At 39.2% G+C, this 23,838-nt stretch overlaps 49 non-coding genes across 49 annotated transcripts; all 49 read left to right on the top strand.

The window, feature by feature from the left end:
* The first annotated feature begins 5 nt into the window (after nucleotides 1-5).
* On the top strand, nucleotides 6-88 carry Trnal-cag (transfer RNA leucine (anticodon CAG)). The gene has a single exon. It is a non-coding gene; the product is annotated as a tRNA-Leu (tRNA).
* Nucleotides 89-780: 692 nt separating this feature from the next.
* Nucleotides 781-863, top strand: Trnal-cag (transfer RNA leucine (anticodon CAG)). The gene has a single exon. It is a non-coding gene; the product is annotated as a tRNA-Leu (tRNA).
* A 720-nt stretch (nucleotides 864-1,583) lies between these two features.
* Nucleotides 1,584-1,666, top strand: Trnal-cag (transfer RNA leucine (anticodon CAG)). The gene has a single exon. It is a non-coding gene; the product is annotated as a tRNA-Leu (tRNA).
* A 316-nt stretch (nucleotides 1,667-1,982) lies between these two features.
* Trnal-cag (transfer RNA leucine (anticodon CAG)) lies at nucleotides 1,983-2,065 on the top strand. Its single transcript has one exon. It is a non-coding gene; the product is annotated as a tRNA-Leu (tRNA).
* A 693-nt stretch (nucleotides 2,066-2,758) lies between these two features.
* Nucleotides 2,759-2,841, top strand: Trnal-cag (transfer RNA leucine (anticodon CAG)). The gene has a single exon. It is a non-coding gene; the product is annotated as a tRNA-Leu (tRNA).
* Nucleotides 2,842-3,533: 692 nt separating this feature from the next.
* On the top strand, nucleotides 3,534-3,616 carry Trnal-cag (transfer RNA leucine (anticodon CAG)). Its single transcript has one exon. It is a non-coding gene; the product is annotated as a tRNA-Leu (tRNA).
* A 1,123-nt stretch (nucleotides 3,617-4,739) lies between these two features.
* On the top strand, nucleotides 4,740-4,822 carry Trnal-cag (transfer RNA leucine (anticodon CAG)). Its single transcript has one exon. It is a non-coding gene; the product is annotated as a tRNA-Leu (tRNA).
* A 705-nt stretch (nucleotides 4,823-5,527) lies between these two features.
* Nucleotides 5,528-5,610, top strand: Trnal-cag (transfer RNA leucine (anticodon CAG)). The gene has a single exon. It is a non-coding gene; the product is annotated as a tRNA-Leu (tRNA).
* Nucleotides 5,611-5,927: 317 nt separating this feature from the next.
* On the top strand, nucleotides 5,928-6,010 carry Trnal-cag (transfer RNA leucine (anticodon CAG)). The gene has a single exon. It is a non-coding gene; the product is annotated as a tRNA-Leu (tRNA).
* A 716-nt stretch (nucleotides 6,011-6,726) lies between these two features.
* Nucleotides 6,727-6,809, top strand: Trnal-cag (transfer RNA leucine (anticodon CAG)). The gene has a single exon. It is a non-coding gene; the product is annotated as a tRNA-Leu (tRNA).
* Nucleotides 6,810-7,110: 301 nt separating this feature from the next.
* Trnal-cag (transfer RNA leucine (anticodon CAG)) lies at nucleotides 7,111-7,192 on the top strand. Its single transcript has one exon. It is a non-coding gene; the product is annotated as a tRNA-Leu (tRNA).
* Nucleotides 7,193-7,908: 716 nt separating this feature from the next.
* Nucleotides 7,909-7,991, top strand: Trnal-cag (transfer RNA leucine (anticodon CAG)). The gene has a single exon. It is a non-coding gene; the product is annotated as a tRNA-Leu (tRNA).
* A 317-nt stretch (nucleotides 7,992-8,308) lies between these two features.
* Trnal-cag (transfer RNA leucine (anticodon CAG)) lies at nucleotides 8,309-8,391 on the top strand. The gene has a single exon. It is a non-coding gene; the product is annotated as a tRNA-Leu (tRNA).
* Nucleotides 8,392-8,708: 317 nt separating this feature from the next.
* Nucleotides 8,709-8,791, top strand: Trnal-cag (transfer RNA leucine (anticodon CAG)). The gene has a single exon. It is a non-coding gene; the product is annotated as a tRNA-Leu (tRNA).
* A 317-nt stretch (nucleotides 8,792-9,108) lies between these two features.
* On the top strand, nucleotides 9,109-9,191 carry Trnal-cag (transfer RNA leucine (anticodon CAG)). The gene has a single exon. It is a non-coding gene; the product is annotated as a tRNA-Leu (tRNA).
* A 317-nt stretch (nucleotides 9,192-9,508) lies between these two features.
* Nucleotides 9,509-9,591, top strand: Trnal-cag (transfer RNA leucine (anticodon CAG)). The gene has a single exon. It is a non-coding gene; the product is annotated as a tRNA-Leu (tRNA).
* Nucleotides 9,592-9,908: 317 nt separating this feature from the next.
* Nucleotides 9,909-9,991, top strand: Trnal-cag (transfer RNA leucine (anticodon CAG)). The gene has a single exon. It is a non-coding gene; the product is annotated as a tRNA-Leu (tRNA).
* A 317-nt stretch (nucleotides 9,992-10,308) lies between these two features.
* Trnal-cag (transfer RNA leucine (anticodon CAG)) lies at nucleotides 10,309-10,391 on the top strand. The gene has a single exon. It is a non-coding gene; the product is annotated as a tRNA-Leu (tRNA).
* A 317-nt stretch (nucleotides 10,392-10,708) lies between these two features.
* Trnal-cag (transfer RNA leucine (anticodon CAG)) lies at nucleotides 10,709-10,791 on the top strand. Its single transcript has one exon. It is a non-coding gene; the product is annotated as a tRNA-Leu (tRNA).
* A 317-nt stretch (nucleotides 10,792-11,108) lies between these two features.
* Nucleotides 11,109-11,191, top strand: Trnal-cag (transfer RNA leucine (anticodon CAG)). Its single transcript has one exon. It is a non-coding gene; the product is annotated as a tRNA-Leu (tRNA).
* A 317-nt stretch (nucleotides 11,192-11,508) lies between these two features.
* Nucleotides 11,509-11,591, top strand: Trnal-cag (transfer RNA leucine (anticodon CAG)). Its single transcript has one exon. It is a non-coding gene; the product is annotated as a tRNA-Leu (tRNA).
* A 317-nt stretch (nucleotides 11,592-11,908) lies between these two features.
* Nucleotides 11,909-11,991, top strand: Trnal-cag (transfer RNA leucine (anticodon CAG)). Its single transcript has one exon. It is a non-coding gene; the product is annotated as a tRNA-Leu (tRNA).
* Nucleotides 11,992-12,308: 317 nt separating this feature from the next.
* On the top strand, nucleotides 12,309-12,391 carry Trnal-cag (transfer RNA leucine (anticodon CAG)). Its single transcript has one exon. It is a non-coding gene; the product is annotated as a tRNA-Leu (tRNA).
* A 317-nt stretch (nucleotides 12,392-12,708) lies between these two features.
* Trnal-cag (transfer RNA leucine (anticodon CAG)) lies at nucleotides 12,709-12,791 on the top strand. Its single transcript has one exon. It is a non-coding gene; the product is annotated as a tRNA-Leu (tRNA).
* Nucleotides 12,792-13,108: 317 nt separating this feature from the next.
* Trnal-cag (transfer RNA leucine (anticodon CAG)) lies at nucleotides 13,109-13,191 on the top strand. Its single transcript has one exon. It is a non-coding gene; the product is annotated as a tRNA-Leu (tRNA).
* A 317-nt stretch (nucleotides 13,192-13,508) lies between these two features.
* On the top strand, nucleotides 13,509-13,591 carry Trnal-cag (transfer RNA leucine (anticodon CAG)). Its single transcript has one exon. It is a non-coding gene; the product is annotated as a tRNA-Leu (tRNA).
* Nucleotides 13,592-13,908: 317 nt separating this feature from the next.
* On the top strand, nucleotides 13,909-13,991 carry Trnal-cag (transfer RNA leucine (anticodon CAG)). The gene has a single exon. It is a non-coding gene; the product is annotated as a tRNA-Leu (tRNA).
* A 317-nt stretch (nucleotides 13,992-14,308) lies between these two features.
* On the top strand, nucleotides 14,309-14,391 carry Trnal-cag (transfer RNA leucine (anticodon CAG)). Its single transcript has one exon. It is a non-coding gene; the product is annotated as a tRNA-Leu (tRNA).
* A 717-nt stretch (nucleotides 14,392-15,108) lies between these two features.
* Trnal-cag (transfer RNA leucine (anticodon CAG)) lies at nucleotides 15,109-15,191 on the top strand. The gene has a single exon. It is a non-coding gene; the product is annotated as a tRNA-Leu (tRNA).
* A 317-nt stretch (nucleotides 15,192-15,508) lies between these two features.
* On the top strand, nucleotides 15,509-15,591 carry Trnal-cag (transfer RNA leucine (anticodon CAG)). The gene has a single exon. It is a non-coding gene; the product is annotated as a tRNA-Leu (tRNA).
* Nucleotides 15,592-15,908: 317 nt separating this feature from the next.
* On the top strand, nucleotides 15,909-15,991 carry Trnal-cag (transfer RNA leucine (anticodon CAG)). Its single transcript has one exon. It is a non-coding gene; the product is annotated as a tRNA-Leu (tRNA).
* A 317-nt stretch (nucleotides 15,992-16,308) lies between these two features.
* Trnal-cag (transfer RNA leucine (anticodon CAG)) lies at nucleotides 16,309-16,391 on the top strand. The gene has a single exon. It is a non-coding gene; the product is annotated as a tRNA-Leu (tRNA).
* Nucleotides 16,392-16,708: 317 nt separating this feature from the next.
* Nucleotides 16,709-16,791, top strand: Trnal-cag (transfer RNA leucine (anticodon CAG)). The gene has a single exon. It is a non-coding gene; the product is annotated as a tRNA-Leu (tRNA).
* Nucleotides 16,792-17,108: 317 nt separating this feature from the next.
* Trnal-cag (transfer RNA leucine (anticodon CAG)) lies at nucleotides 17,109-17,191 on the top strand. The gene has a single exon. It is a non-coding gene; the product is annotated as a tRNA-Leu (tRNA).
* Nucleotides 17,192-17,508: 317 nt separating this feature from the next.
* Trnal-cag (transfer RNA leucine (anticodon CAG)) lies at nucleotides 17,509-17,591 on the top strand. Its single transcript has one exon. It is a non-coding gene; the product is annotated as a tRNA-Leu (tRNA).
* Nucleotides 17,592-17,908: 317 nt separating this feature from the next.
* On the top strand, nucleotides 17,909-17,991 carry Trnal-cag (transfer RNA leucine (anticodon CAG)). Its single transcript has one exon. It is a non-coding gene; the product is annotated as a tRNA-Leu (tRNA).
* A 317-nt stretch (nucleotides 17,992-18,308) lies between these two features.
* Nucleotides 18,309-18,391, top strand: Trnal-cag (transfer RNA leucine (anticodon CAG)). Its single transcript has one exon. It is a non-coding gene; the product is annotated as a tRNA-Leu (tRNA).
* Nucleotides 18,392-18,708: 317 nt separating this feature from the next.
* Trnal-cag (transfer RNA leucine (anticodon CAG)) lies at nucleotides 18,709-18,791 on the top strand. Its single transcript has one exon. It is a non-coding gene; the product is annotated as a tRNA-Leu (tRNA).
* Nucleotides 18,792-19,108: 317 nt separating this feature from the next.
* Trnal-cag (transfer RNA leucine (anticodon CAG)) lies at nucleotides 19,109-19,191 on the top strand. The gene has a single exon. It is a non-coding gene; the product is annotated as a tRNA-Leu (tRNA).
* A 317-nt stretch (nucleotides 19,192-19,508) lies between these two features.
* Nucleotides 19,509-19,591, top strand: Trnal-cag (transfer RNA leucine (anticodon CAG)). The gene has a single exon. It is a non-coding gene; the product is annotated as a tRNA-Leu (tRNA).
* A 317-nt stretch (nucleotides 19,592-19,908) lies between these two features.
* Trnal-cag (transfer RNA leucine (anticodon CAG)) lies at nucleotides 19,909-19,991 on the top strand. Its single transcript has one exon. It is a non-coding gene; the product is annotated as a tRNA-Leu (tRNA).
* Nucleotides 19,992-20,308: 317 nt separating this feature from the next.
* On the top strand, nucleotides 20,309-20,391 carry Trnal-cag (transfer RNA leucine (anticodon CAG)). Its single transcript has one exon. It is a non-coding gene; the product is annotated as a tRNA-Leu (tRNA).
* Nucleotides 20,392-20,708: 317 nt separating this feature from the next.
* Trnal-cag (transfer RNA leucine (anticodon CAG)) lies at nucleotides 20,709-20,791 on the top strand. The gene has a single exon. It is a non-coding gene; the product is annotated as a tRNA-Leu (tRNA).
* Nucleotides 20,792-21,508: 717 nt separating this feature from the next.
* Trnal-cag (transfer RNA leucine (anticodon CAG)) lies at nucleotides 21,509-21,591 on the top strand. Its single transcript has one exon. It is a non-coding gene; the product is annotated as a tRNA-Leu (tRNA).
* A 317-nt stretch (nucleotides 21,592-21,908) lies between these two features.
* Nucleotides 21,909-21,991, top strand: Trnal-cag (transfer RNA leucine (anticodon CAG)). Its single transcript has one exon. It is a non-coding gene; the product is annotated as a tRNA-Leu (tRNA).
* A 317-nt stretch (nucleotides 21,992-22,308) lies between these two features.
* Trnal-cag (transfer RNA leucine (anticodon CAG)) lies at nucleotides 22,309-22,391 on the top strand. The gene has a single exon. It is a non-coding gene; the product is annotated as a tRNA-Leu (tRNA).
* A 317-nt stretch (nucleotides 22,392-22,708) lies between these two features.
* On the top strand, nucleotides 22,709-22,791 carry Trnal-cag (transfer RNA leucine (anticodon CAG)). The gene is given in 2 exon segments: nucleotides 22,709-22,746; nucleotides 22,756-22,791. It is a non-coding gene; the product is annotated as a tRNA-Leu (tRNA).
* Nucleotides 22,792-23,108: 317 nt separating this feature from the next.
* Nucleotides 23,109-23,191, top strand: Trnal-cag (transfer RNA leucine (anticodon CAG)). Its single transcript has one exon. It is a non-coding gene; the product is annotated as a tRNA-Leu (tRNA).
* A 317-nt stretch (nucleotides 23,192-23,508) lies between these two features.
* Trnal-cag (transfer RNA leucine (anticodon CAG)) lies at nucleotides 23,509-23,591 on the top strand. Its single transcript has one exon. It is a non-coding gene; the product is annotated as a tRNA-Leu (tRNA).
* Nucleotides 23,592-23,838: the final 247 nt, after the last annotated feature.

Below are 23,838 nucleotides of genomic sequence, written 5' to 3'. Positions count from 1 at the left end.
ATTGTGTCAGGATGGCCGAGCGGTCTAAGGCGCTTCGTTCAGGTCGCAGTCCACTCTGTGGGCGTGGGTTCGAATCCCACTCCTGACAATATTTGCGTAAGAATAGCGTATCTGTTCTTGAAAAAAACTCCTTTTTCAAACATTTTTATCTGTCTTTATGGTTTCTTAAATATTCCACACAAAAACATTTTATTTCTCAAGACCGTGACAAGTGCATCAGCGGGTCAGTGCGTAATGAGCTCCGTAACTCTGCTCGTAAGTTGTGAGGGAGATGTCACATCACTTCTGAAGAAAGAAATTATTTTCATCCACGAAATGAAATTAACGACTGGAATTATTTCTAAACTTTAAAATGAATATTACATTTTGTTGTGCATACGTATTTATACTATGTCAGGATGGCCTAACGGTCTAAGCCGCTTCGTTTAGGCCGCAGTCCACACTGTGGGCGATGGTTCGAATCCCACTCCTGACAATCTTTGAGAACAAATAGCGTATCAGTTCTTGAAAAAAATTCCTATTTCAATCTATCTTTTTTTTTTTAAATATTCCACAGAAAAACATTTTATTTCTCAAGACCGTGACAAGTGCATCACCGGGTCAGTGCGTAATGAGCTCCGTAACTCTGATCTTAAGTTCTGATTGAGATGTCATATTGCTTCTGAAAACACTTCTGAAGAAAGAAAATATTTTCATCCACGAAATGAAATTAACGACTGGAATTAATTCTAAACTTTAAAATGAATATTACATTTTGTAGTGCATAGGGAGTGGTCATGTGTCAGGATGGCCGAGAGGTCTATGGCGCTGCGTTCAGATCGCAGTCCACTCTGTGGGCGTGGGTTCGAATCCCACTCCTGACAATATTTGCGTAAGAATAGCGTATGTGTTCTTGTAAATAAAATTTTGTTTTTCAAAACATTTCAATCTTTCTTTATGGTTTCTTAAATATTCCACAGAAAAACATGTTATTTCTCAATTCCGTGACAAGTGCATTAGCGGGTCAGTGCGTAATGAGCTCCGTAACTCTGGTCGTAAAGTCTGGAGGAGATGTCACATCTCTTCTGAAAACACTTCTGAAGAAAGAAAATATTTTCATCCACGAAATAAAATTAACGACTGGAATTAATTCTAAACTTTAAACTGAATATTACATTTTGTAGTGCATATGGACGTATATTGTGTCAGGATGGCAGGGCGGTCTAAGGCGCTGCGTTCAGTGCGCAGTCCAATCTGTGGGCGTGGGTTCGAATCCCACTCCTGACAATATTTGCGTAAGATTAGCGTATCTGTTCTTGCAAAAATTTCCTCTTTCAAAACATTTTAATCTATCTTTATGGTTTCTTAAATATTCCACAGAAAAAGATTTTATTTCTCAAGACCATGACAAGTGCATCAGCGGGTCAGTGCGTAATGTGCTCCGTAACTCTGCTCGAAGGATCTGAGGGAGATGTAACATTTCTTCTAAAAACCATTCTGAAGAAAGGAAATATTTTTATCCACGAAATGAAATTCACGACTGGAATTAATTCTAAACTTTGATATGAATATTACATTTTGTAGGGCATACGGACGGATATTGTGTCAGGATGGCCGAGCGGTCTAAGGCGCTGCGTTCAGGTCGCAGTCCACTCTGTGGGCGTGGGTTCGAATCCCACTCCTGACAATATTTGCGTAAGAATAGAATATGTGTTCTTGCAAATATTTCCTCTTTCAAAACATTTCAATCTATCTTTATGGTTTCTTAAATATTCCACAGAAAAAGATTTTATTTCTCAAGACCGTGACAAGTGCATCAGCGGGTCAGTGCGTTATGAGCTCCGTAACTCTGGTCGAATGATCTGAGGGAGATGTCACATTTCTTCTGAAAACCATTCTGAAGAAAGGAAATATTTTCATCCACGAAATGAAATTCACGACTGGAATTAATTCTAAACTTTAAATGAATATTACATTTTGTAGGGCATACGGACGGATATTGTGTCAGGATGGCCGAGCGGTCTAAGGCGCTTCGTTCAGGTCGCAGACTACTCTGTGGGCGTGGGTTCGAATCCCACTCCTGACAATATTTGCGTAAGAATAGCGTATCTGTTCTTGAAAAAAACTCCTTTTTCAAAACATTTTTATCTATCTTTATGGTTTCTTAAATATTCCACACAAAAACATTTTATTTCTCAAGACCGTGACAAGTGCATCAGCGGGTCAGTGCGTAATGAGCTCCGTAACTCTGCTCGTAAGTTGTGAGGGAGATGTCACATCACTTCTGAAGAAAGAAAATATTTTCATCCACGAAATGAAATTAACGACTGGAATTAATTCTAAACTTTAAAATGAATATTACATTTTGTTGTGCATACGTATTTATACTTTGTCAGGATGGCCGAACGGTCTAAGCCGCTTCGTTTAGACCGCAGTCCACTCTGTGGGCGTTTGTTCGAATCCCACTCCTGACAATCTTTGAGAACAAATAGCGTATCTGTTCTTGAAAAAAATTCCTATTTCAATCTATCTTTTTTTTTTTTAAATATTTCACAGAAAAACATTTTATTTCTCAAGACCGTGACAAGTGCATCAGCGGGTCAGTGCGTTATGAGCTCCGTAACTCTGGTCGAATGATCTGAGGGAGATGTCACATTTCTTCTGAAAACCATTCTGAAGAAAGGAAATATTTTCATCCACGAAATGAAATTCACGACTGGAATTAATTCTAAACTTTAAATGAATATTACATTTTGTAGGGCATACGGACGGATATTGTGTCAGGATGGCCGAGCGGTCTAAGGCGCTTCGTTCAGGTCGCAGTCCACTCTGTGGGCGTGGGTTCGAATCCCACTCCTGACAATATTTGCGTAAGAATAGCGTATCTGTTCTTGAAAAAAACTCCTTTTTCAAACATTTTTATCTGTCTTTATGGTTTCTTAAATATTCCACACAAAAACATTTTATTTCTCAAGACCGTGACAAGTGCATCAGCGGGTCAGTGCGTAATGAGCTCCGTAACTCTGCTCGTAAGTTGTGAGGGAGATGTCACATCACTTCTGAAGAAAGAAATTATTTTCATCCACGAAATGAAATTAACGACTGGAATTATTTCTAAACTTTAAAATGAATATTACATTTTGTTGTGCATACGTATTTATACTATGTCAGGATGGCCTAACGGTCTAAGCCGCTTCGTTTAGGCCGCAGTCCACACTGTGGGCGATGGTTCGAATCCCACTCCTGACAATCTTTGAGAACAAATAGCGTATCAGTTCTTGAAAAAAATTCCTATTTCAATCTATCTTTTTTTTTTTAAATATTCCACAGAAAAACATTTTATTTCTCAAGACCGTGACAAGTGCATCACCGGGTCAGTGCGTAATGAGCTCCGTAACTCTGATCTTAAGTTCTGATTGAGATGTCATATTGCTTCTGAAAACACTTCTGAAGAAAGAAAATATTTTCATCCACGAAATGAAATTAACGACTGGAATTAATTCTAAACTTTAAAATGAATATTACATTTTGTAGTGCATAGGGAGTGGTCATGTGTCAGGATGGCCGAGAGGTCTATGGCGCTGCGTTCAGATCGCAGTCCACTCTGTGGGCGTGGGTTCGAATCCCACTCCTGACAATATTTGCGTAAGAATAGCGTATGTGTTCTTGTAAATAAAATTTTGTTTTTCAAAACATTTCAATCTTTCTTTATGGTTTCTTAAATATTCCACAGAAAAACATGTTATTTCTCAATTCCGTGACAAGTGCATTAGCGGGTCAGTGCGTAATGAGCTCCGTAACTCTGGTCGTAAAGTCTGGAGGAGATGTCACATCTCTTCTGAAAACACTTCTGAAGAAAGAAAATATTTTCATCCACGAAATAAAATTAACGACTGGAATTAATTCTAAACTTTAAACTGAATATTACATTTTGTAGTGCATATGGACGTATATTGTGTCAGGATGGCAGGGCGGTCTAAGGCGCTGCGTTCAGTGCGCAGTCCAATCTGTGGGCGTGGGATCGAATCCCACTCCTGACAATATTTGCGTAAGAATAGCGTATGTGTTCTTGTAAAAAAAATTTAGTTTTTCAAAACATTTCAATCTTTCTTTATGGTTTCTTAAATATTCCACAGAAAAACATGTTATTTCTCAAGGCCGTGACAAGTGCATCAGCGGGTCAGTGCGTAATGAGCTCCGTAACTCTGGTCGTAAAGTCTGGAGGAGATGTCACATCTCTTCAGAAAACACTTCTGAAGAAAGAAAATATTTTCATCCACGAAATAAAATTAACGACTGGAATTAATTCTAAACTTTAAACTGAATATTACATTTTGTAGTGCATATGGACGTATATTGTGTCAGGATGGCCGGGCGGTCTAAGGCGCTGCGTTCAGTGCGCAGTCCACTCTGTGGGCGTGGGTTCGAATCCCTCTCCTGACAATCTTTGAGTACAAATAGAGTATCTGTTATTGAAAAAAATTCCTTTTTCAAACCATTTCAATCTATCTTTATGGTTTCCTAAATATTCCACAGAAAAACCTTTTTTTTCTCAAGACCGTGACAAGTGCATCACCGGGTCAGTGCGTAATGAGCTCCGTAACTCTGATCTTAAGGTCTGATTGACATGTCATATTGCTTCTGAAAACACTTATGAAGAAAGAAAATATTTTCATCCACGAAATGAAATTAACGACTGGAATTAATTCTAAACTTTAAAATGAATATTACATTTTGTAGTGCATACGGACTTATGCTGTGTCAGGATGGCCGAGCGGTCTAAGGCGCTGCGTTCAGGTCGCAGTCCACTCTGTGGGCGTGGGTTCGAATCCCACTCTTGACAATGTTTGCGAAAGAATAGCGTATCTGCTGTTGAAAAAATTTCCTTTTTCAAAACATTTGAATCTATCTTTGTGGTTTCTTAAATATTCCACACAAAAACATTTTATTTCTCAAGACCGTGACAAGTGCATCAGCGGGTCAATGCGTAATGAGCTCCGTAACTCTGCTCGTAAGTTCTGAGGGAGATGTCACAACACTTCTGAAGAAAGAAAATATTTTCATCCACGAAATGAAATTAACGACTGGAATTAAATCTAAACTTTAAAATGAATATTACATTTTGTAGTGCATAGGGACTGATTTTGTGTCAGGATGGCCGAGTGGTCTAAGGCGGTGCGTTCAGGTATTAGTCCAATCTGTGGCCGTGGGTTCGAACCCCACTCCTGACAGTATTTTCGTAAGAATAGCGTATCTGTTCTTGAAAGAAATTACTCTTTCAAAACATTTCAATCAATCTTTATTGTTTATTAAATATACCACTGAAAAACATGTTATTTCTCAAGACCGTGACAAGTGCATCAGCGGGTCAGTGCGTAATGAGCTCCGTTGCACTGATCGTAAGTTCCGAGGGAGATGTCACATTTCTTCTGAAAACCATTCTGAAGAAAGGAAATATTTTCATCCACGAAATGGAATTAACGACTGGAATTAATTCTAAACTTTAAAATGAATATTACATTTTGTAGTGCATTGGGACTAATACTGTGTCAGGATGGACGAGCGGTCTAAGGCGCTGCGTTCAGATCTCAGTCCACTCTGTGGGCGTGGGTTCGAATCCCACTCCTGACAATATTTGCGTAAGAATAACGTATCTGTTCTTGAAAAAAATTCCTTTTTCAAAACATTTCAATATATCTTTATGGTTTCTTAAATATTCCACAGAAAAACATTTTATTTCTCAAGGCCGTGACAAGTGCATCAGCGGGTCAGTGCGTAATGAGCTCCGTAACTCTGGTCGAAGGATCTGAGGGAGATGTCACATTTCTTCTGAAAACACTTCTGAAGAAAGGAAATATTTTCATCCACGAAATGAAATTCACGACTGGAATTAATTCTAAACTTTAAAATGAACATTACATTTTGTAGGGCATACGGACGGATAATGTGTCAGGATGGCCGAGCGGTCTAAGGCGCTGCGTTCAGGTCGCAGTCCACTCTGTGGGCGTGGGTTCGAATCCCACTCCTGACAATATTTGCGTAAGAATAGCGTATCTGTTCTTGAAAAAAATTCCTTTTTCAAAACATTTCAATCTATCTTTATGGTTTCTTAAATATTCCACAGAAAAACATTTTATTTCTCAACACCGTGACAAGTGCATCAGCGGGTCAGTGCGTAATGAGCTCCGTAACTCTGGTCGAAGGATCTGAGGGAGATGTAACATTTCTTCTGAAAACACTTCTGAAGAAAGAAACTATTTTCATCCACGAAATGAAATTCACGACTGGAATTAATTCTAAACTTTTAAATGAATATTACATTTTGTAGGGCATACGGACGGATATTGTGTCAGGATTGCCGAGCGGTCTAAGCGCTGCGTTCAGGTCGCAGTCCACTCTGTGGGCGTGGGTTCGAATTCCACTCCTGACAATATTTGCGTAAGAATAGCGTATCTGTTCTTGAAAAAAATTCCTTTTTCAAAACATTTCAATCTATCTTTATGGTTTCTTAAATATTCCACAGAAAAACATTTTATTTCTCAAGGCCGTGACAAGTGCATCAGCGGGTCAGTGCGTAATGAGCTCCGTAACTCTGGTCGAAGGATCTGAGGGAGATGTCACATTTCTTCTGAAAACACTTCTGAAGAAAGGAAATATTTTCATCCACGAAATGAAATTCACGACTGGAATTAATTCTAAACTTTAAAATGAACATTACATTTTGTAGGGCATACGGACGGATAATGTGTCAGGATGGCCGAGCGGTCTAAGGCGCTGCGTTCAGGTCGCAGTCCACTCTGTGGGCGTGGGTTCGAATCCCACTCCTGACAATATTTGCGTAAGAATAGCGTATCTGTTCTTGAAAAAAATTCCTTTTTCAAAACATTTCAATCTATCTTTATGCTTTCTTAAATATTCCACAGAAAAACATTTTATTTCTCAACACCGTGACAAGTGCGTAATGAGCTCCGTAACTCTAGTCGAAGGATCTGAGGGAGATGTAACATTTCTTCTGAAAACACTTCTGAAGAAAGAAACTATTTTCATCCACGAAATGAAATTCACGACTGGAATTAATTCTAAACTTTAAAATGAATATTACATTTTGTAGGGCATACGGACGGATATTGTGTCAGGATGGCCGAGCGGTCTAAGCGCTGCGTTCAGGTCGCAGTCCACTCTGTGGGCGTGGGTTCGAATTCCACTCCTGACAATATTTGCGTAAGAATAGCGTATCTGTTCTTGAAAAAAATTCCTTTTTCAAAACATTTCAATCTATCTTTATGGTTTCTTAAATATTCCACAGAAAAACATTTTATTTCTCAAGGCCGTGACAAGTGCATCAGCGGGTCAGTGCGTAATGAGCTCCGTTACTCTGGTCGAAGGATCTGAGGGAGATGTAACATTTCTTCTGAAAACCATTCTGATGAAAGGAAATATTTTCATCCACTAAATGAAATTCACGACTGGAATTAATTCTAAACTTTAAAATGAATATTACATTTTGAAGGGCATACGGACGGATATTGTTACAGGATGGCGAGGGGTCTAAGGCGCTGCGTTCAGGTCGCAGTCCACTCTGTGGGCGTGGGTTCGAATCCCACTCCTGACAATATTTGCGTAAGAATAGCGTATCTGTTCTTGAAAAAAATTCCTTTTTCAAAACATTTCAATCTATCTTTATGGTTTCTTAAATATTCCACAGAAAAACATTTTATTTCTCAAGACCATGACAAGTGCATCAGCGGGTCAGTGCGTAATGAGCTCCGTAACTCTGTTCGAAGGATCTGAGGGAGATGTCACATTTCTTCTGAAAACACTTCTGAAGAAAGGAAATATTTTCATCCACGAAATGAAATTCACGACTGGAATTAATTCTAAACTTAAAAATGAATATTACATTTTGTAGGGCATACGGACGGATATTGTGTCAGGATGGCCTAGCGGTCTAAGGCGCTGCGTTCAGGTCGCAGTCCACTCTGTGGGCGTGGGTTCGAATCCCACTCCTGACAATATTTGCGTAAGAATAGCGTATCTGTTCTTGAAAAAAATTCCTTTTTCAAAACATTTCAATCTATCCTTATAGTTTCTTAAATATTCCACAGAAAAACATTTTATTTCTCAAGACCGTGACAAGTGCATCAGCGGGTCAATGCGTAATGAGCTATGTAAATCTGATCGTATGTTCTGAGGGAGATGTCACATTGCATCTGAAAACACTTCTGAAGAAAGAAACTATTTTCATCCACAAAATGAAATTAACGACTGGAATTAATTCTAAACTTTAAAATGAATATTACATTTTGTAGGGCATACGGACGGATATTGTGTCAGGATAGCCGAGGGGTCTAAGACGCTGCGTTCAGGTCGCAGTCCACTCTGTGGGCGTGGGTTCGAATCCCACTCCTGACAATATTTGCGTAAGAATAGCGTATCTGTTCTTGAAAAAAATTCCTTTTTCAAAACATTTCAATCTATCTTTATGGTTTCTTAAATATTCCACAGAAAAACATTTTATTTCTCAAGACCATGACAAGTGCATCAGCGGGTCAGTGCGTAATGAGCTCCATAACTCTGGTCGAAGGATCTGAGGGAGATGTCACATTTCTTCTGAAAACACTTCTGAAGAAAAGAAATATTTTCATCCACGAAATGAAATTCACGACTGGAATTAATTCTAAACTTTAAAATGAATATTACATTTTGTAGGGCATACGGACGGATATTGTGTCAGGATGGCCTAGCGGTCTAAGGCGCTGCGTTCAGGTCGCAGTCCACTCTGTGGGCGTGGGTTCGAATCCCACTCCTGACAATATTTGCGTAAGAATAGCGTATCTGTTCTTGAAAAAAATTCCTTCTTCAAAACATTTCAATCTATCTTTATAGTTTCTTAAATATTCCACAGAAAAACATTTTATTTCTCAAGACCGTGACAAGTGCATCAGCGGGTCAATGCGTAATGAGCTCCGTAACTCTGGTCGAAGGATCTGAGGGAGATGTCACATTTCTTCTGAAAACACTTCTGAAGAAAGAAAATATTTTCATCCACGAAATGAAATTAACGACTGGAATTAATTCTAAACTTTAAAATGGATATTACATTTTGTAGTGCATACAGACTTACGCTGTGTCAGGATGGCCGAGCGGTCTAAGGCGCTGCGTTCAGGTCGCAGTCCACTCTGTGGGCGTGGGTTCGAATCCCACTCCTGACAATATTTGCGTAAGAATAGCGTATCTATTCTTGAAAAAAATTCCTTTTTCAAAACATTTCAATCTATCTTTATGGTTTCTTAAATATTCCACAGAAAAACATTTTATTTCTCAAGGCCGTGACAAGTGCATCAGCGGGTCAGTGCGTAATGAGCTCCGTAACTCTGGTCGAAGGATCTGAGGGAGATGTAACATTTCTTCTGAAAACCATTCTGAAGAAAGGAAATATTTTCATCCACGAAATGAAATTCACGACTGGAATTAATTCTAAACTTAAAAATGAATATTACATTTTGTAGGGCATACGGACGGATATTGTGTCAGGATGGCCTAGCGGTCTAAGGCGCTGCGTTCAGGTCGCAGTCCACTCTGTGGGCGTGGGTTCGAATCCCACTCCTGACAATATTTGCGTAAGAATAGCGTATCTGTTCTTGAAAAAAATTCCTTTTTCAAAACATTTCAATCTATCCTTATAGTTTCTTAAATATTCCACAGAAAAACATTTTATTTCTCAAGACCGTGACAAGTGCATCAGCGGGTCAATGCGTAATGAGCTATGTAAATCTGATCGTATGTTCTGAGGGAGATGTCACATTGCATCTGAAAACACTTCTGAAGAAAGAAACTATTTTCATCCACAAAATGAAATTAACGACTGGAATTAATTCTAAACTTTAAAATGAATATTACATTTTGTAGGGCATACGGACGGATATTGTGTCAGGATAGCCGAGGGGTCTAAGACGCTGCGTTCAGGTCGCAGTCCACTCTGTGGGCGTGGGTTCGAATCCCACTCCTGACAATATTTGCGTAAGAATAGCGTATCTGTTCTTGAAAAAAATTCCTTTTTCAAAACATTTCAATCTATCTTTATGGTTTCTTAAATATTCCACAGAAAAACATTTTATTTCTCAAGACCATGACAAGTGCATCAGCGGGTCAGTGCGTAATGAGCTCCATAACTCTGGTCGAAGGATCTGAGGGAGATGTCACATTTCTTCTGAAAACACTTCTGAAGAAAAGAAATATTTTCATCCACGAAATGAAATTCACGACTGGAATTAATTCTAAACTTTAAAATGAATATTACATTTTGTAGGGCATACGGACGGATATTGTGTCAGGATGGCCTAGCGGTCTAAGGCGCTGCGTTCAGGTCGCAGTCCACTCTGTGGGCGTGGGTTCGAATCCCACTCCTGACAATATTTGCGTAAGAATAGCGTATCTGTTCTTGAAAAAAATTCCTTCTTCAAAACATTTCAATCTATCTTTATAGTTTCTTAAATATTCCACAGAAAAACATTTTATTTCTCAAGACCGTGACAAGTGCATCAGCGGGTCAATGCGTAATGAGCTCCGTAACTCTGGTCGAAGGATCTGAGGGAGATGTCACATTTCTTCTGAAAACACTTCTGAAGAAAGAAAATATTTTCATCCACGAAATGAAATTAACGACTGGAATTAATTCTAAACTTTAAAATGGATATTACATTTTGTAGTGCATACAGACTTACGCTGTGTCAGGATGGCCGAGCGGTCTAAGGCGCTGCGTTCAGGTCGCAGTCCACTCTGTGGGCGTGGGTTCGAATCCCACTCCTGACAATATTTGCGTAAGAATAGCGTATCTATTCTTGAAAAAAATTCCTTTTTCAAAACATTTCAATCTATCTTTATGGTTTCTTAAATATTCCACAGAAAAACATTTTATTTCTCAAGGCCGTGACAAGTGCATCAGCGGGTCAGTGCGTAATGAGCTCCGTAACTCTGGTCGAAGGATCTGAGGGAGATGTAACATTTCTTCTGAAAACCATTCTGAAGAAAGGAAATATTTTCATCCACGAAATGAAATTCACGACTGGAATTAATTCTAAACTTTAAAATGAATATTACATTTTGTAGGGCATACGGACGGATATTGTGTCAGGATGGCCGAGCGGTCTAAGGCGCTGCGTTCAGGTCGCAGTCCACTCTGTGGGCGTGGGTTCGAATTCCACTCCTGACAATGTTTGCGTAAGAATAGCGTATCTGTTCTTGAAAGAAATTCCTTTTTCAAAACATTTCAATCTATCTTTATGGTTTCTTAAATATTCCACAGAAAAACATTTTATTTCTCAAGGCCGTGACAAGTGCATCAGCGGGTCAGTGCGTAATGAGCTCCGTTACTCTGGTCGAAGGATCTGAGGGAGATGTAACATTTCTTCTGAAAACCATTCTGAAGAAAGGAAATATTTTCATCCACTAAATGAAATTCACGACTGGAATTAATTCTAAACTTTAAAATGAATATTACATTTTGTAGGGCATACGGACGGATATTGTGTCAGGATGGCCGAGCGGTCTAAGGCGCTGCGTTCAGGTCGCAGTCCACTCTGTGGGCGTGGGTTCGAATCCCACTCCTGACAATATTTGTGTAAGAATAGCGTGTCTGTTCTTGAAAAAAATTCCTTTTTCAAAACATTTCAATCTATCTTTATGGTTTCTTAAATATTCCACGGAAAAAGATTTTATTTCTCAAGACCGTGACAAGTGCATCAGCGGGTCAGTGCGTAATGAGCTCCGTAACTCTGGTCGAAGGATCTGAGAAAGATGTCACATTGCATCTGAAAACACTTCTGAAGAAAGGAAATATTTTCATCCACGAAATGAAATTCACGACTGGAATTAATTCTAAACTTTAAAATGAATATTACATTTTGTAGGGCATACGGACGGATATTGTGTCAGGATGGCCGAGGGGTCTAAGGCGCTGCGTTCAGGTCGCAGTCCACTCTGTGGGCGTGGGTTCGAATCCCACTCCTGACAATATTTGCGTAAGAATAGCGTATCTGTTCTTGAAAAAAATTCCTTTTTCAAAACATTTCAATCTATCTTTATGGTTTCTTAAATATTCCACAGAAAAACATTTTATTTCTTAAGACCATGACAAGTGCATCAGCGGGTCAGTGCGTAATGAGCTCCGTAACTCTGGTCGAAGGATCTGAGGGAGATGTCACATTTCTTCTGAAAACACTTCTGAAGAAAGGAAATATTTTCATCCACGAAATGAAATTCACGACTGGAATTAATTCTAAACTTTAAAATGAATATTACATTTTGTAGGGCATACGGACGGATATTGTGTCAGGATGGCCGAGCGGTCTAAGGCGCTGCGTTCAGGTCGCAGTCCACTCTGTGGGCGTGGGTTCGAATCCCTCTCCTGACAATATTTGCGTAAGAATAGCGTATCTGTTCTTGAAAAAATTTCCTTTTTCAAAACGTTTCAATCTATCTTTATAGTTTCTTAAATATTCCACAGAAAAACATTTTATTTCTCAAGACCGTGACAAGTGCATCAGCGGGTCAATGCGTAATGAGCTACGTAAATCTGATCGTATGTTCTGAGGGAGATGTCACATTGCATCTGAAAACACTTCTGAAGAAAGAAACTATTTTCATCCACAAAATGAAATTAACGACTGGAATTAATTCTAAACTTTAAAAGGAATATTACATTTTGTAGGGCATACAGACGGATATTGTGTCAGGATAGCCGAGGGGTCTAAGGCGCTGCGCTCAGGTCGCAGTCCACTCTGTGGGCGTGGGTTCGAATCCCACTCCTGACAATATTTGCGTAAGAATAGCGTATCTGTTCTTGAAAAAAATTCCTTTTTTAAAACATTTCAATCCATCTTTATGGTTTCTTAAATATTCCACAGAAAAACATTTTATTTCTCAAGACCGTGACAAGTGCATCAGCGGGTCAGTGCATAATGAACTCCGTAACTCGGGTCGTAGGTTCTGAAGGAGATGTCACATTTCTTCTGAAAACCATTCTGAAGAAAGGAAATACTTTCATCCAGGAAATGAAATTCACGACTAGAATTAATTCTGAACTTTAAAATGAATATTACATTTTGTAGTGCATAGGGACTGATACTGTGTCAGGATGGCCGAGCGGTCTAAGGCGCTGCGTTCAGGTCGCAGTCCACTCTGTGGGCGTGGGTTCGAATCCCACTCCTGACAATATTTGCGTAAGAATTGCGTATCTGTTCTTGAAAAAAATTCCGTTTTCAAAACATTTCAATCTATTTTTATGGTTTCTTAAATATTCCACAGAAAAAGATTTTATTTCTCAAGACCGTGACAAATGCATCAGCGGGTCAGTGCGTAATGAGCTCCGTAACTCTGGTCGTAGGATCTGAGGGAGATGTAACATTTCTTCTGAAAACACTTCTGAAGAAAGAAACTATTTTCATCCACGAAATGAAATTCACGACTGGAATTAATTCTAAACTTTAAAATGAATATTACATTTTGTAGGACATACGGACGGATATTGTGTCAGGATAGCCGAGCGGTCTAAGTCGCTGCGTTCAGGTCGCAGTCCACTCTGTGGGCGTGGGTTCGAATTCCACTCCTGACAATATTTGCGTAAGAATAGCGTATCTGGTCTTGAAAAAAATTCCTTTTTCAAAACATTTCAATCTATATTTATGGTTTCTTCAATATTCCACAGAAAAACATTTTATTTCTTAAGGCCGTGACAAGTGCATCAGCTGGTCAGTGCGTAATGAGCTCCGTAACTCTGGTCGAAGGATCTGAGGGAGATGTAACATTTCTTCTGAAAACCATTCTGGAGAAAGGAAATATTTTCATCCACGAAATGAAATTCACGACTGGAATTAATTCTAAACTTTAAAATGAATATAAAATTTTTTAGGGCATACGGACGGATATTGTGTCAGGATGGCCGAGCGGTCTAAGGTGCTGCGTTCAGGTCGCAGTCCACTCTGTGGGCGTGGGTTCGAATTCCACTCCTGACAATGTTTGAGTAAGAATAGCGTATCTGTTCTTGAAAAAAATTCCTTTTTCAAAACATTTCAATCTATCTTTATGGTTTCTTAAATATTCCACAGAAAAACATTTTATTTCTCAAGGCCGTGACAAGTGCATCAGCGGGTCAGTGCGTAATGAGCTCCGTTACTCTGGTCGAAGGATCTGAGGGAGATGTAACATTTCTTCTGAAAACCATTCTGAAGAAAGGAAATATTTTCATCCACTAAATGAAATTCACGACTGGAATTAATTCTAAACTTTAAAATGAATATTACATTTTGTAGGGCATACGGACGGATATTGTGTCAGGATGGCCGAGCGGTCTAAGGCGCTGCGTTCAGGTCGCAGTCCACTCTGTGGGCGTGGGTTCGAATCCCACTCCTGACAATATTTGTGTAAGAATAGCGTGTCTGTTCTTGAAAAAAATTCCTTTTTCAAAACATTTCAATCTATCTTTATGGTTTCTTAAATATTCCACGGAAAAAGATTTTATTTCTCAAGACCGTGACAAGTGCATCAGCGGGTCAGTGCGTAATGAGCTCCGTAACTCTGGTCGAAGGATCTGAGGAAGATGTCACATTGCATCTGAAAACACTTCTGAAGAAAGGAAATATTTTCATCCACGAAATGAAATTCACGACTGGAATTAATTCTAAACTTTAAAATGAATATTACATTTTGTAGTGCATTGGGACTAATACTGTGTCAGGATGGCCGAACTGTCTAAGGCGTTGCGTTCAGGTAACAGTCCACTCTGTGGGCGTGGGTTCGAATCCCACTCCTGACAATATTTGCGTAAGAATAGCGTGTCTGTTCTTGAAAAAAATTCCTTTTACAAAACATTTCAATCTATCTTTATGGTTTCTTAAATATTCCACAGAAAAACATTTTATTTCTCAACACCGTGACAAGTGCATCAGCGGGTCAGTGCGTAATGAGCTCCGTTACTCTGGTCGAAGGATCTGAGGGAGATGTCACATTTCTTCTGAAAACACTTCTGAAGAAAGGAAATATTTTCATCCACAAAATGAAATTAACGACTGGAATTAATTCTAAACTTTAAAATGAATATTACATTTTGTAGGGCATACGTACGGATATTGTGACAGGATGGCCGAGGGGTCTAAGGCGCTGCGTTCAGGTCGCAGTCCACTCTGTGGGCGTGGGTTCGAATCCCACTCCTGACAATATTTGCGTAAGAATAGCGTATCTGTTCTTGAAAAAAATTCCTTTTTCAAAACATTTCAATCTATCTTTATGGTTTCTTAAATATTCCACAGAAAAACATTTTATTTCTCAAGAACATGACAAGTGCATCAGCGGGTCAGTGCGTAATGAGCTCCGTAACTCTGGTCGAAGGATCTGAGGGAGATGTCACATTTCTTCTGAAAACACTTCTGAAGAAAGGAAATATTTTCATCCACGAAATGAAATTCACGACTGGAATTAATTCTAAACTTTAAAATGAATATTACATTTTGTAGGGCATACGGACGGATATTGTGTCAGGATGGCCGAGCGGTCTAAGGAGCTGCGTTCAGTTCGCAGTCCACTCTGTGGGCGTGGGTTCGAATCCCTCTCCTGACAATATTTGCGTAAGAATAGCGTATCTGTTCTTGAAAAAAATTCCTTTTTCAAAACATTTCAATCTATCTTTATAGTTTCTTAAATATTCCACAGAAAAACATTTTATTTCTCAAGACCGTGACAAGTGCATCAGCGGGTCAATGCGTAATGAGCTACGTAAATCTGATCGTATGTTCTGTGGGAGATGTCACATTGCATCTCAAAACACTTCTGAAGAAAGAAACTATTTTCATCCACAAAATGAAATTAACGACTGGAATTAATTCTAAACTTTAAAATGAATATTACATTTTGTAGGGCATACGGACGGATATCGTGTCAGGATAGCCGAGGGGTCTAAGGCGCTGCGTTCAGGTCGCAGTCCACTCTGTGGGCGTGGGTTCGAATCCCACTCCTGACAATATTTGCGTAAGAATAGCGTATCTGTTCTTGAAAAAAAATCCTCTTTCAAAACATTTCAATCCATCTTTATGGTTTCTTAAATATTCCACAGAAAAACATTTTATTTCTCAAGACCGTGGCAAGTGCATCAGCGGGTCAGTGCATAATGAACTCCGTAACTCGGGTCGTAGGTTCTGAAGGAGATGTCACATTTCTTCTGAAAACCATTCTGAAGAAAGGAAATACTTTCATCCAGGAAATGAAATTCACGACTGGAATTAATTCTGAACTTTAAAATGAATATTACATTTTGTAGTGCATAGGGACTGATACTGTGTCAGGATGGCCGAGCGGTCTAAGGCGCTGCGTTCAGGTCGCAGTCCACTCTGTGGGCGTGGGTTCGAATCCAACTCCTGACAATATTTGAGTAAGAATTGCGTATCTGTTCTTGAAAAAAGTTCCGTTTTCAAAACATTTCAATCTATTTTTATGGTTTATTAAATATTAAACAGAAAAAGATTTTATTTCTCAAGACCGTGACAAGTGCATCAGCGGGTCAATGCGTAATGAGCTCCGTAACTCTGGTCGAAGGATCTGAGGGAGATGTCACATTTCTTCTGAAAACACTTCTGAAGAAAGAAAATATTTTCATCCACGAAATGAAATTAACGACTGGAATTAATTCTAAACTTTAAAATGGATATTACATTTTGTAGTGCATACAGACTTACGCTGTGTCAGGATGGCCGAGCGGTCTAAGGCGCTGCGTTCAGGTCGCAGTCCACTCTGTGGGCGTGGGTTCGAATCCCACTCCTGACAATATTTGCGTAAGAATAGCGTATCTATTCTTGAAAAAAATTCCTTTTTCAAAACATTTCAATCTATCTTTATGGTTTCTTAAATATTCCACAGAAAAACATTTTATTTCTCAAGGCCGTGACAAGTGCATCAGCGGGTCAGTGCGTAATGAGCTCCGTAACTCTGGTCGAAGGATCTGAGGGAGATGTAACATTTCTTCTGAAAACCATTCTGAAGAAAGGAAATATTTTCATCCACGAAATGAAATTCACGACTGGAATTAATTCTAAACTTTAAAATGAATATTACATTTTGTAGGGCATACGGACGGATATTGTGTCAGGATGGCCGAGCGGTCTAAGGCGCTGCGTTCAGGTCGCAGTCCACTCTGTGGGCGTGGGTTCGAATTCCACTCCTGACAATGTTTGCGTAAGAATAGCGTATCTGTTCTTGAAAGAAATTCCTTTTTCAAAACATTTCAATCTATCTTTATGGTTTCTTAAATATTCCACAGAAAAACATTTTATTTCTCAAGGCCGTGACAAGTGCATCAGCGGGTCAGTGCGTAATGAGCTCCGTTACTCTGGTCGAAGGATCTGAGGGAGATGTAACATTTCTTCTGAAAACCATTCTGAAGAAAGGAAATATTTTCATCCACTAAATGAAATTCACGACTGGAATTAATTCTAAACTTTAAAATGAATATTACATTTTGTAGGGCATACGGACGGATATTGTGTCAGGATGGCCGAGCGGTCTAAGGCGCTGCGTTCAGGTCGCAGTCCACTCTGTGGGCGTGGGTTCGAATCCCACTCCTGACAATATTTGTGTAAGAATAGCGTGTCTGTTCTTGAAAAAAATTCCTTTTTCAAAACATTTCAATCTATCTTTATGGTTTCTTAAATATTCCACGGAAAAAGATTTTATTTCTCAAGACCGTGACAAGTGCATCAGCGGGTCAGTGCGTAATGAGCTCCGTAACTCTGGTCGAAGGATCTGAGGAAGATGTCACATTGCATGTGAAAACACTTCTGAAGAAAGGAAATATTTTCATCCACGAAATGAAATTCACGACTGGAATTAATTCTAAACTTTAAAATGAATATTACATTTTGTAGGGCATACGGACGGATATTGTGTCAGGATGGCCGAGGGGTCTAAGGCGCTGCGTTCAGGTCGCAGTCCACTCTGTGGGCGTGGGTTCGAATCCCACTCCTGACAATATTTGCGTAAGAATAGCGTATCTGTTCTTGAAAAAAATTCCTTTTTCAAAACATTTCAATCTATCTTTATGGTTTCTTAAATATTCCACAGAAAAACATTTTATTTCTCAAGACCATGACAAGTGCATCAGCGGGTCAGTGCGTAATGAGCTCCGTAACTCTGGTCGAAGGATCTGAGGGAGATGTCACATTTCTTCTGAAAACACTTCTGAAGAAAGGAAATATTTTCATCCACGAAATGAAATTCACGACTGGAATTAATTCTAAACTTTAAAATGAATATTACATTTTGTAGGGCATACGGACGGATATTGTGTCAGGATGGCCGAGCGGTCTAAGGCGCTGCGTTCAGGTCGCAGTCCACTCTGTGGGCGTGGGTTCGAATCCCTCTCCTGACAATATTTGCGTAAGAATAGCGTATCTGTTCTTGAAAAAATTTCCTTTTTCAAAACGTTTCAATCTATCTTTATAGTTTCTTAAATATTCCACAGAAAAACATTTTATTTCTCAAGACCGTGACAAGTGCATCAGCGGGTCAATGCGTAATGAGCTACGTAAATCTGATCGTATGTTCTGAGGGAGATGTCACATTGCATCTGAAAACACTTCTGAAGAAAGAAACTATTTTCATCCACAAAATGAAATTAACGACTGGAATTAATTCTAAACTTTAAAAGGAATATTACATTTTGTAGGGCATACAGACGGATATTGTGTCAGGATAGCCGAGGGGTCTAAGGCGCTGCGTTCAGGTCGCAGTCCACTCTGTGGGCGTGGGTTCGAATCCCACTCCTGACAATATTTGCGTAAGAATAGCGTATCTGTTCTTGAAAAAAATTCCTTTTTTAAAACATTTCAATCCATCTTTATGGTTTCTTAAATATTCCACAGAAAAACATTTTATTTCTCCAGACCATGACAAGTGCATCAGCGGGTCAGTGCGTAATGAGCTCCGTAACTCTGGTCGAAGGATCTGAGGGAGATGTCACATTTCTTCTGAAAACACTTCTGAAGAAAGGAAATATTTTCATCCACGAAATGAAATTCACTACTGGAATTAATTCTAAACTTTAAAATGAATATTACATTTTGTAGGGCATACGGACGGATATTGTGTCAGGATGGTCTAGCGGTCTAAGGCGCTGCGTTCAGGTCGCAGTCCACTCTGTGGGCGTGGGTTCGAATCCCACTCCTGACAATATTTGCGTAAGAATAGCGTATCTGTTCTTGAAAAAAATTCCTTTTTCAAAACATTTCAATCTATCTTTATAGTTTCTTAAATATTCCACAGAAAAACATTTTATTTCTCAAGACCGTGACAAGTGCATCAGCGGGTCAGTGCATAATGAACTCCGTAACTCGGGTCGTAGGTTCTGAAGGAGATGTCACATTTCTTCTGAAAACCATTCTGAAGAAAGGAAATACTTTCATCCAGGAAATGAAATTCACGACTAGAATTAATTCTGAACTTTAAAATGAATATTACATTTTGTAGTGCATAGGGACTGATACTGTGTCAGGATGGCCGAGCGGTCTAAGGCGCTGCGTTCAGGTCGCAGTCCACTCTGTGGGCGTGGGTTCGAATCCCACTCCTGACAATATTTGCGTAAGAATTGCGTATCTGTTCTTGAAAAAAATTCCGTTTTCAAAACATTTCAATCTATTTTTATGGTTTCTTAAATATTCCACAGAAAAAGATTTTATTTCTCAAGACCGTGACAAATGCATCAGCGGGTCAGTGCGTAATGAGCTCCGTAACTCTGGTCGTAGGATCTGAGGGAGATGTAACATTTCTTCTGAAAACACTTCTGAAGAAAGAAACTATTTTCATCCACGAAATGAAATTCACGACTGGAATTAATTCTAAACTTTAAAATGAATATTACATTTTGTAGGACATACGGACGGATATTGTGTCAGGATAGCCGAGCGGTCTAAGTCGCTGCGTTCAGGTCGCAGTCCACTCTGTGGGCGTGGGTTCGAATTCCACTCCTGACAATATTTGCGTAAGAATAGCGTATCTGGTCTTGAAAAAAATTCCTTTTTCAAAACATTTCAATCTATATTTATGGTTTCTTCAATATTCCACAGAAAAACATTTTATTTCTTAAGGCCGTGACAAGTGCATCAGCTGGTCAGTGCGTAATGAGCTCCGTAACTCTGGTCGAAGGATCTGAGGGAGATGTAACATTTCTTCTGAAAACCATTCTGGAGAAAGGAAATATTTTCATCCACGAAATGAAATTCACGACTGGAATTAATTCTAAACTTTAAAATGAATATAAAATTTTTTAGGGCATACGGACGGATATTGTGTCAGGATGGCCGAGCGGTCTAAGGCGCTGCGTTCAGGTCGCAGTCCACTCTGTGGGCGTGGGTTCGAATTCCACTCCTGACAATGTTTGAGTAAGAATAGCGTATCTGATCTTGAAAAAAATTCCTTTTTCAAAACATTTCAATCTATCTTTATGGTTTCTTAAATATTCCACAGAAAAACATTTTATTTCTCAAGGCCGTGACAAGTGCATCAGCGGGTCAGTGCGTAATGAGCTCCGTTACTCTGGTCGAAGGATCTGAGGGAGATGTAACATTTCTTCTGAAAACCATTCTGAAGAAAGGAAATATTTTCATCCACTAAATGAAATTCACGACTGGAATTAATTCTAAACTTTAAAATGAATATTACATTTTGTAGGGCATACGGACGGATATTGTGTCAGGATGGCCGAGCGGTCTAAGGCGCTGCGTTCAGGTCGCAGTCCACTCTGTGGGCGTGGGTTCGAATCCCACTCCTGACAATATTTGTGTAAGAATAGCGTGTCTGTTCTTGAAAAAAATTCCTTTTTCAAAACATTTCAATCTATCTTTATGGTTTCTTAAATATTCCACAGAAAAACATTTTATTTCTCAAGACCGTGACAAGTGCATCAGCGGGTCAGTGCGTAATGAGCTCCGTAACTCTGGTCGAAGGATCTGAGGAAGATGTCACATTGCATCTGAAAACACTTCTGAAGAAAGGAAATATTTTCATCCACGAAATGAAATTCACGACTGGAATTAATTCTAAACTTTAAAATGAATATTACATTTTGTAGTGCATTGGGACTAATACTGTGTCAGGATGGCCGAACTGTCTAAGGCGTTGCGTTCAGGTAACAGTCCACTCTGTGGGCGTGGGTTCGAATCCCACTCCTGACAATATTTGCGTAAGAATAGCGTGTCTGTTCTTGAAAAAAATTCCTTTTTCAAAACATTTCAATCTATCTTTATGGTTTTTTAAATATTCCACAGAAAAACATTTTATTTCTCAACACCGTGACAAGTGCATCAGCGGGTCAGTGCGTAATGAGCTCCGTTACTCTGGTCGAAGGATCTGAGGGAGATGTCACATTTCTTCTGAAAACACTTCTGAAGAAAGGAAATATTTTCATCCACAAAATGAAATTAACGACTGGAATTAATTCTAAACTTTAAAATGAATATTACATTTTGTAGGGCATACGGACGGATATTGTGACAGGATGGCCGAGGGGTCTAAGGCGCTGCGTTCAGGTCGCAGTCCACTCTGTGGGCGTGGGTTCGAATCCCACTCCTGACAATATTTGCGTAAGAATAGCGTATCTGTTCTTGAAAAAAATTCCTTTTTCAAAACATTTCAATCTATCTTTATGGTTTCTTAAATATTCCACAGAAAAACATTTTATTTCTCAAGACCGTGACAAGTGCATCAGCGGGTCAATGCGTAATGAGCTACGTAAATCTGATCGTATGTTCTGTGGGAGATGTCACATTGCATCTCAAAACACTTCTGAAGAAAGAAACTATTTTCATCCACAAAATGAAATTAACGACTGGAATTAATTCTAAACTTTAAAATGAATATTACATTTTGTAGTGCATAGGGACTGATACTGTGTCAGGATGGCCGAGCGGTCTAAGGCGCTGCGTTCAGGTCGCAGTCCACTCTGTGGGCGTGGGTTCGAATCCCACTCCTGACAATATTTGAGTAAGAATTGCGTATCTGTTCTTGAAAAAAGTTCCGTTTTCAAAACATTTCAATCTATTTTTATGGTTTCTTAAATATTCCACAGAAAAAGATTTTATTTCTCAAGACCGTGACAAATGCATCAGCGGGTCAGTGCGTAATGAGCTCCGTAACTCTGGTCGAAGGATCTGAGGGAGATGTCACATTTCTTCTGAAAACACTTCTGAAGAAAGAAAATATTTTCATCCACGAAATGAAATTAACGACTGGAATTAATTCTAAACTTTAAAATGGATATTACATTTTGTAGTGCATACAGACTTACGCTGTGTCAGGATGGCCGAGCGGTCTAAGGCGCTGCGTTCAGGTCGCAGTCCACTCTGTGGGCGTGGGTTCGAATCCCACTCCTGACAATATTTGCGTAAGAATAGCGTATCTATTCTTGAAAAAAATTCCTTTTTCAAAACATTTCAATCTATCTTTATAGTTTCTTAAATATTCCACAGAAAAACATTTTATTTCTCAAGACCGTGACAAGTGCATCAGCGGGTCAATGCGTAATGAGCTACGTAAATCTGATCGTATGTTCTGAGGGAGATGTCACATTGCATCTGAAAACAGTTCTGAAGAAAGAAACTATTTTCATCCACGAAATGCAATTAACGACTGGGATTAATTCTAAACTTTAAAATGAATATTAAATTTTGTAGGGCATAGGGACTGATACTGTGTCAGGATGGCCGAGCGGTCTAAGGCGCTGCGTTCAGGTCGATCTCCACTCTGTGGACGTGGGTTCGAATCCCACTCCTGACATTGTTTGCGTAAGAATAGCGTATCAGTTCTTGAAAAAAATTCCTTTTTCAAAACATTTCAATCTATATTTATGGTTTCTTCAATATTCCACAGAAAAACATTTTATTTCTCAAGGCCGTGACAAGTGCATCAGCTGGTCAGTGCGTAATGAGCTCCGTAACTCTGGTCGAAGGATCTGAGGGAGATGTAACATTTCTTCTGAAAACCATTCTGAAGAAAGGAAATATTTTCATCCACGAAATGAAATTCACGACTGGAATTAATTCTAAACTTTAAAATGAATATAAAATTTTTTAGGGCATACGGACGGATATTGTGTCAGGACGGCCGAGCGGTCTAAGGCGCTGCGTTCAGGTCGCAGTCCACTCTGTGGGCGTGGGTTCGAATTCCACTCCTGACAATGTTTGAGTAAGAATAGCGTATCTGTTCTTGAAAAAAATTCCTTTTTCAAAACATTTCAATCTATCTTTATGGTTTCTTAAATATTCCACAGAAAAACATTTTATTTCTCAAGAACATGACAAGTGCATCAGCGGGTCAGTGCGTAATGAGCTCCGTAACTCTGGTCGAAGGATCTGAGGGAGATGTCACATTTCTTCTGAAAACACTTCTGAAGAAAGGAAATATTTTCATCCACGAAATGAAATTCACGACTGGAATTAATTCTAAACTTTAAAATGAATATTACATTTTGTAGGGCATACGGACGGATATTGTGTCAGGATGGCCGAGCGGTCTAAGGCGCTGCGTTCAGTTCGCAGTCCACTCTGTGGGCGTGGGTTCGAATCCCTCTCCTGACAATATTTGCGTAAGAATAGCGTATCTGTTCTTGAAAAAAATTCCTTTTTCAAAACATTTCAATCTATCTTTATAGTTTCTTAAATATTCCACAGAAAAACATTTTATTTCTCAAGACCGTGACAAGTGCATCAGCGGGTCAATGCGTAATGAGCTACGTAAATCTGATCGTATGTTCTGTGGGAGATGTCACATTGCATCTCAAAACACTTCTGAAGAAAGAAACTATTTTCATCCACAAAATGAAAT

Source organism: Argiope bruennichi, chromosome 8, assembly GCF_947563725.1.
Source record: "Argiope bruennichi chromosome 8, qqArgBrue1.1, whole genome shotgun sequence".
Taxonomy (NCBI): Eukaryota; Metazoa; Arthropoda; class Arachnida; order Araneae; family Araneidae; genus Argiope; species Argiope bruennichi.
The sequence above is the reverse complement of the archived record's forward strand: the minus strand, read 5'-3'. Positions and strand labels throughout refer to the sequence as shown.